The sequence below is a fragment of the Schistocerca gregaria genome, unplaced genomic scaffold (assembly GCF_023897955.1).
Source record: "Schistocerca gregaria isolate iqSchGreg1 unplaced genomic scaffold, iqSchGreg1.2 ptg001090l, whole genome shotgun sequence".
Classification (NCBI taxonomy): domain Eukaryota; kingdom Metazoa; phylum Arthropoda; class Insecta; order Orthoptera; family Acrididae; genus Schistocerca; species Schistocerca gregaria.
Window position 1 is genome coordinate 60001 of NW_026062432.1, and position 7757 is coordinate 67757.

General features: G+C 52.0%; 2 non-coding genes across 2 annotated transcripts; both read left to right on the top strand.

Annotated features, from left to right (window-relative positions):
• The first annotated feature begins 4532 nt into the window (after positions 1-4532).
• Positions 4533-6425, top strand: LOC126328150 (small subunit ribosomal RNA). The gene has a single exon (XR_007561692.1). It is a non-coding gene; the product is annotated as a small subunit ribosomal RNA (ribosomal RNA).
• Positions 6426-6787: 362 nt separating this feature from the next.
• On the top strand, positions 6788-6942 carry LOC126328160 (5.8S ribosomal RNA). Its single transcript, XR_007561701.1, has one exon. It is a non-coding gene; the product is annotated as a 5.8S ribosomal RNA (ribosomal RNA).
• Positions 6943-7757: the final 815 nt, after the last annotated feature.

The window sequence follows — 7757 nt, forward strand, 5'->3', positions numbered from 1 at the left end:
GCTTAACCTAACTGTGGCTGTACCAGTTTATCGCTTAACCTAACTGTGGCTGTACCAGTTTATCGCTTAACCTAACTGTGGCTGTACCAGTTTATCGCTTAACCTAACTGTGGCTGTACCAGTTTATCGCTTAACCTAACTGTGGCTGTACCAGTTTATCGCTTAACCTAACTGTGGCTGTACCAGTTTATCGCTTAACCTAACTGTGGCTGTACCAGTTTATCGCTTAACCTAACTGTGGCTGTACCAGATTATCGCTTAACCTAACTGTGGCTGTACCAGATTATCGCTTAACCTAACTGTGGCTGTACCAGATTATCGCTTAACCTAACTGTGGCTGTACCAGATTATCGCTTAACCTAACTGTGGCTGTACCAGATTATCGCTTAACCTAACTCAATTTGTCCCTTAACCTAACTCAATTTGTCCCTTAACCTAACTCAATTTGTCCCTTAACCTAACTCAATTTGTCCCTTAACCTAACTCAATTTGTCCCTTAACCTAACTCAATTTGTCCCTTAACCTAACTCAATTTGTCCCTTAACCTAACTCAATTTGTCCCTTAACCTAACTCAATTTGTCCCTTAACCTAACTCAATTTGTCCCTTAACCTAACTCAAGTTGTCCCTTAACCTAACTCAAGTTGTCCCTTAACCTAACTCAAGTTGTCCCTTAACCTAACTCAAGTTGTCCCTTAACCTAACTCAAGTTGTCCCTTAACCTAACTCAAGTTGTCCCTTAACCTAACTCAAGTTGTCCCTTAACCTAACTCAAGTTGTCCCTTAACCTAACTCAAGTTGTCCCTTAACCTAACTCAAGTTGTCCCTTAACCTAACTCAAGTTGTCCCTTAACCTAACTCAAGTTGTCCCTTAACCTAACTCAAGTTGTCCCTTAACCTAACTCAAGTTGTCCCTTAACCTAACTCAAGTTGTCCCTTAACCTAACTCAAGTTGTCCCTTAACCTAACTCAAGTTGTCCCTTAACCTAACTCAAGTTGTCCCTTAACCTAACTCAAGTTGTCCCTTAACCTAACTCAAGTTGTCCCTTAACCTAACTCAATTTGTCCCTTAACCTAACCCACAGTTGTCCCTTAACCTAACTCAAGTTGTCCCTTAACCTAACTCAAGTTGTCCCTTAACCTAACTCAAGTTGTCCCTTAACCTAACTCAAGTTGTCCCTTAACCTAACTCAAGTTGTCCCTTAACCTAACTCAAGTTGTCCCCTTAACCTAACTCAAGTTGTCCCTTAACCTAACTCAAGTTGTCCCTTAACCTAACTCAAGTTGTCCCTTAACCTAACTCAAGTTGTCCCTTAACCTAACTCAAGTTGTCCCTTAACCTAACTCAATTTGTCCCTTAACCTAACTCAAGTTGTCCCTTAACCTAACTCAAGTTGTCCCTTAACCTAACTCAATTTGTCCCTTAACCTAACTCAATTTGTCCCTTAACCTAACTCAAGTTGTCCCTTAACCTAACTCAAGTTGTCCCTTAACCTAACTCAAGTTGTCCCTTAACCTAACTCAAGTTGTCCCTTAACCTAACTCAAGTTGTCCCTTAACCTACTCAAGTTGTCCCTTAACCTAACTCAAGTTGTCCCCTTAACCTAACTCAAGTTGTCCCTTAACCTAACTCAAGTTGTCCCCTTAACCTAACTCAAGTTGTCCCTTAACCTAACTCAAGTTGTCCCTTAACCTAACTCAAGTTGTCCCTTAACCTAACTCAAGTTGTCCCTTAACCTAACTCAAGTTGTCCCTTAACCTAACTCAAGTTGTCCCTTAACCTAACTCAAGTTGTCCCTTAACCTAACTCAAGTTGTCCCTTAACCTAACTCAATTTGTCCCTTAACCTAACTCAATTTGTCCCTTAACCTAACTCAATTTGTCCCTTAACCTAACTCAAGTTGTCCCTTAACCTAACTCAATTTGTCCCTTAACCTAACTCAATTTGTCCCTTAACCTAACTCAATTTGTCCCTTAACCTAACTCAATTTGTCCCTTAACCTAACTCAAGTTGTCCCTTAACCTAACTCAAGTTGTCCCTTAACCTAACCCACGTTGTCCCTTAACCTAACCCACGTTGTCCCTTAACCTAACCGACGTTGTCCCTTAACCTAACCGACGTTGTCCCTTAACCTAACCGACGTTGTCCCTTAACCTAACCGACGTTGTCCCTTAACCTAACCGACGTTGTCCCTTAACCTAACCGACGTTGTCCCTTAACCTAACCGACGTTGTCCCTTAACCTAACCCACGTTGTCCCTTAACCTAACCCACGTTGTCCCTTAACCTAACCCACGTTGTCCCTTAACCTAACCCACGTTGTCCCTTAACCTAACCCACGTTGTCCCTTACCTAACCCACGTTGTCCCTTAACCTAACCCACGTTGTCCCTTAACCTAACCCACGTTGTCCCTTAACCTAACCCACGTTGTCCCTTAACCTAACCCACGTTGTCCCTTAACCTAACCCACGTTGTCCCTTAACCTAACCCACGTTGTCCCTTAACCTAACCCACGTTGTCCCTTAACCTAACCCACGTTGTCCCTTAACCTAACCCACGTTGTCCCTTAACCTAACCCACGTTGTCCTTAACCTAACCCACGTTGTCCCTTAACCTAACCCAACCGTTGTCCATTAACCGAGTCATCCCACGTTGTCCCTTAACCTAACCCACGTTGTCCCTTAACCTAACCCACGTTGTCCCTTTGCCTAACATAGTTCACTGCTCGGAATCTCTGGTGTCGTTGTTATCCTCATGTAGATGTCTTGCGAGTGTTGCTTACTTTCCACATATTCCTGCTATCCACTGTCAATTGTACTGCAATAGGACTATATCGCCGACCCCCCCCCCTCCCCCCCCTCTGTCCCCCTCTGTCCCCCTCTTTGTGTCTCTGTCCTCTCAAGCTGGTCGGTCTGGCGTTTGAGTGTTAAATGAGCCTCGCAGCTGTTCAGTTGCATTCAGATGTCGACGCCCTCAGTGTACGTCGTGGTATGGTCTGTGTCCATTGTCCGCTGATGTCGTACGCGTAACCCACACGCTGTACCGATCATCGGTCGTTACGTACAGAGTGAAGTAGTGTGATACGTGTGACCGTACGCTGGCTGTGCCCAACGGTGTCGAATCTCAATTTCCATATGTTGTGCTTGATGCTACTTGTCTCGTCTCCCAATAACAGCTAGGTTGCACTGTGGTACGCCGTAGAGGCGTGTGGGAGGAACGTACGAACGCATTGTATGTCACCCTGGGTCGCTGGGGGTGGTGGTGCGGTGAGTCAGGTCAGGTCAGGTCAGCGTGAGCCGTCTGATGTAGTGACGCGTGTATTCCGACTTTGTCGTATTGCCTCACACAAAGTGCTACCCTGGTGGACCGCGTTCCATATCTGGGACATGCCGCAGATGCCGGTTGACAGTGGATCGCGGAAGGTACATCGCATACGTGCGCGGGCCACCTTCCACGTGTTCTCTTCTGCACATGTCGCAGTGTGTATGTGGTCTGATGTAGCGTGTCGTGACACATGACATCCTGGCATGCAAGAATTGTTGAATTCGCAAATGTAGGTGGACATCTACGTTTACTGCCCAAGATACGCAAATGAACTGGAAATCCGTTGTTGAGCGGTTGTTCACGCTGGAGGTGAATCTGTGATGGCGACGATCGGTACAGCTATTAACCGGTTGTTTCAGCGGTACCCGCCACATCCACACGCGTGACTAGGCCCATGTGGGTATGAAGCGATACGCGGCGGTGGCTTGGTGGGACTGTTCCCGGCCGGTGAAGGGGGGCCGCCCGGCGTGTTGGCCGCGCGCTGCGTGGGCGCACGCGCAACAGGCGGCTGGTGGGGGGCGCCGAGTGGCAGGAGCGCCAGCCGACGGGCCCGGCAGGCGGCGCAGCTACGCTGCGGCGCACCCTGCACGCGGCGCCTGGCGGCCAAAGTTGGTTCAGCCGAGCCCGGTGCGAAGCGCGGTGGACATCTGCAGTGTGCTGGTCTGATTGAGGACTGTGTGCGTTGAGGATGCGCCGCCGCCTGGCACTCGGCGCCGCGACGCCGTCTGCTGCTCGGTCGCCCCAGCGGTTCTCGCAGGTGGTTTGTATCGCAGTTGTGCGGACGTGTTGGCGCGTGCGCTGTGCTGGGAGAGTTCGCTTCTGCACCCAAGTGGGGCTTTGCCCTTGTGTGGCGCTGGCGTTGGAGCTGCCGGTCACCATAGGTGGCGCGTGTTGTCTCCCGCCGGCAATGCCACGACAGCACGCTCCCGGGCCTCTGTCGGCAGCGGCAAGCTCAGTTGGGAGCAAGGGTGTTCGCACTAAAACCGTCTACTCGCCTAACTCCGGGCGATTGCGCCTCTCTCGAAACCGACCAAGTACCTAGGACGGCGCTGCGCGCCGCCGGGACCTGAGAGGGTTTCGAGGTGTATCGTGCAGGGGAGCTCGGCCTCCTCCTGTTTGCAGAATAATTGAGCGGACGCTTGCGTGTTCGCGCGGGCCCCCGGGACACACTCCCGGGCGGCCGGCTGCTCAGCTCTAGTTGACGCAGCTCCCTGGTTGATCCTGCCAGTAGTCATATGCTTGTCTCAAAGATTAAGCCATGCATGTCTCAGTACAAGCCGCATTAAGGTGAAACCGCGAATGGCTCATTAAATCAGTTATGGTTCCTTAGATCGTACCCACGTTACTTGGATAACTGTGGTAATTCTAGAGCTAATACATGCAAACAGAGTCCCGACCAGAGATGGAAGGGACGCTTTTATTAGATCAAAACCAATCGGATTGGCTTGTCTGGTCCGTTTGCCTTGGTGACTCTGAATAACTTTGGGCTGATCGCACGGTCCTCGTACCGGCGACGCATCTTTCAAATGTCTGCCTTATCAACTGTCGATGGTAGGTTCTGCGCCTACCATGGTTGTAACGGGTAACGGGGAATCAGGGTTCGATTCCGGAGAGGGAGCCTGAGAAACGGCTACCACATCCAAGGAAGGCAGCAGGCGCGCAAATTACCCACTCCCGGCACGGGGAGGTAGTGACGAAAAATAACGATACGGGACTCATCCGAGGCCCCGTAATCGGAATGAGTACACTTTAAATCCTTTAACGAGTATCTATTGGAGGGCAAGTCTGGTGCCAGCAGCCGCGGTAATTCCAGCTCCAATAGCGTATATTAAAGTTGTTGCGGTTAAAAAGCTCGTAGTTGGATTTGTGTCCCACGCTGTTGGTTCACCGCCCGTCGGTGTTTAACTGGCATGTATCGTGGGACGTCCTGCCGGTGGGGCGAGCCGAAGGGGTGCTTTCGCGTCCCGAGGCGGACCCCGTTTAAATCCTACCAGGGTGCTCTTTGTTGAGTGTCTCGGTGGGCCGGCACGTTTACTTTGAACAAATTAGAGTGCTTAAAGCAGGCAAGCCCGCCTGAATACTGTGTGCATGGAATAATGGAATAGGACCTCGGTTCTATTTTGTTGGTTTTCGGAACCCGAGGTAATGATTAATAGGGACAGGCGGGGGCATTCGTATTGCGACGTTAGAGGTGAAATTCTTGGATCGTCGCAAGACGAACAGAAGCGAAAGCATTTGCCAAGTATGTTTTCATTAATCAAGAACGAAAGTTAGAGGTTCGAAGGCGATCAGATACCGCCCTAGTTCTAACCATAAACGATGCCAGCCAGCGATCCGCCGCAGTTCCTCCGATGACTCGGCGGGCAGCCTCCGGGAAACCAAAGCTTTTGGGTTCCGGGGGAAGTATGGTTGCAAAGCTGAAACTTAAAGGAATTGACGGAAGGGCACCACCAGGAGTGGAGCCTGCGGCTTAATTTGACTCAACACGGGAAACCTCACCAGGCCCGGACACCGGAAGGATTGACAGATTGATAGCTCTTTCTTGATTCGGTGGGTGGTGGTGCATGGCCGTTCTTAGTTGGTGGAGCGATTTGTCTGGTTAATTCCGATAACGAACGAGACTCTAGCCTGCTAACTAGTCGCGTGACATCCTTCGTGCTGTCAGCGATTACTTTTCTTCTTAGAGGGACAGGCGGCTTCTAGCCGCACGAGATTGAGCAATAACAGGTCTGTGATGCCCTTAGATGTTCTGGGCCGCACGCGCGCTACACTGAAGGAATCAGCGTGTCTTCCTAGGCCGAAAGGTCGGGGTAACCCGCTGAACCTCCTTCGTGCTAGGGATTGGGGCTTGCAATTGTTCCCCATGAACGAGGAATTCCCAGTAAGCGCGAGTCATAAGCTCGCGTTGATTACGTCCCTGCCCTTTGTACACACCGCCCGTCGCTACTACCGATTGAATGATTTAGTGAGGTCTTCGGACTGGTACGCGGCATCGACTCTGTCGTTGCCGATGCTACCGGAAAGATGACCAAACTTGATCATTTAGAGGAAGTAAAAGTCGTAACAAGGTTTCCGTAGGTGAACCTGCGGAAGGATCATTACCGACTAGACTGCATGTCTTTCGATGTGCGTGTCGTGTCGCGCAACACGCTACCTGTACGGCAGTGGCCGTGCGCCGCGTGCGGAACCACGCGTGCCTCTCAAAACTAGCGGAAGTGTTGTTGTTGTGTGGTACGAGCGCTGAAGCTCTGGAGCGGCTGGCCTGCGGTACCTGGCGCCTGGCGCCGGTTTTGAATGACGTTCGCCCGAGTGCCTGTCCGCTCCGGTGTGGAGCCGTACGACGCCCATCGGCTGTGAGGCCGTTGGACACAAAAAAAATAGTGGAACAGGGGCCGTCAGACGCCTCAGTCCCGCAAATGCTACTGTCTTGAAAGAGACAGTGGGAGACTGAAAAGGAAAAGATCACCCAGGACGGTGGATCACTCGGCTCGTGGGTCGATGAAGAACGCAGCAAATTGCGCGTCGACATGTGAACTGCAGGACACATGAACATCGACGTTTCGAACGCACATTGCGGTCCATGGATTCCGTTCCCGGGCCACGTCTGGCTGAGGGTCGGCTACGTATACTGAAGCGCGCGGCGTTTGTCCCGCTTCGGAGACGTGGGAGTGTCGTGGTCGCCTGTGTGGCCGGCCGCGTCTCCTTAAACGTGCGATGCGCGCCCGTCGCCTGGCGGTTCGCATACCGGTACTTTCTCGGTAGCGTGCACAGCCGGCTGGCGGTGTGGCGTGCGACACCTCGTACAACGACCTCAGAGCAGGCGAGACTACCCGCTGAATTTAAGCATATTACTAAGCGGAGGAAAAGAAACTAACAAGGATTCCCCCAGTAGCGGCGAGCGAACAGGGAAGAGTCCAGCACCGAACCCCGCAGGCTGCCGCCTGTCGTGGCATGTGGTGTTTGGGAGGGTCCACTACCCCGACGCCTCGCGCCGAGCCCAAGTCCAACTTGAATGAGGCCACGGCCCGTAGAGGGTGCCAGGCCCGTAGCGGCCGGTGCGAGCGTCGGCGGGACCTCTCCTTCGAGTCGGGTTGCTTGAGAGTGCAGCTCCAAGTGGGTGGTAAACTCCATCTGAGACTAAATATGACCACGAGACCGATAGCGAACAAGTACCGTGAGGGAAAGTTGAAAAGAACTTTGAAGAGAGAGTTCAAAAGTACGTGAAACCGTTCTGGGGTAAACGTGAGAAGTCCGAAAGGTCGAACGGGTGAGATTCACGCCCATCCGGCCACTGGCCCCCGCCCTCGGCAGATGGGGCCGGCCGCCCGCGCGGAGCAATCCGCGGCGGGGTCGTGTCCGGTTGCCTTTCCACTCGCCGCGGGGTGGGGCCGTTCCGGTGTGCGGTGGGCCGCACTTCTCCCCTAGTAGGACGT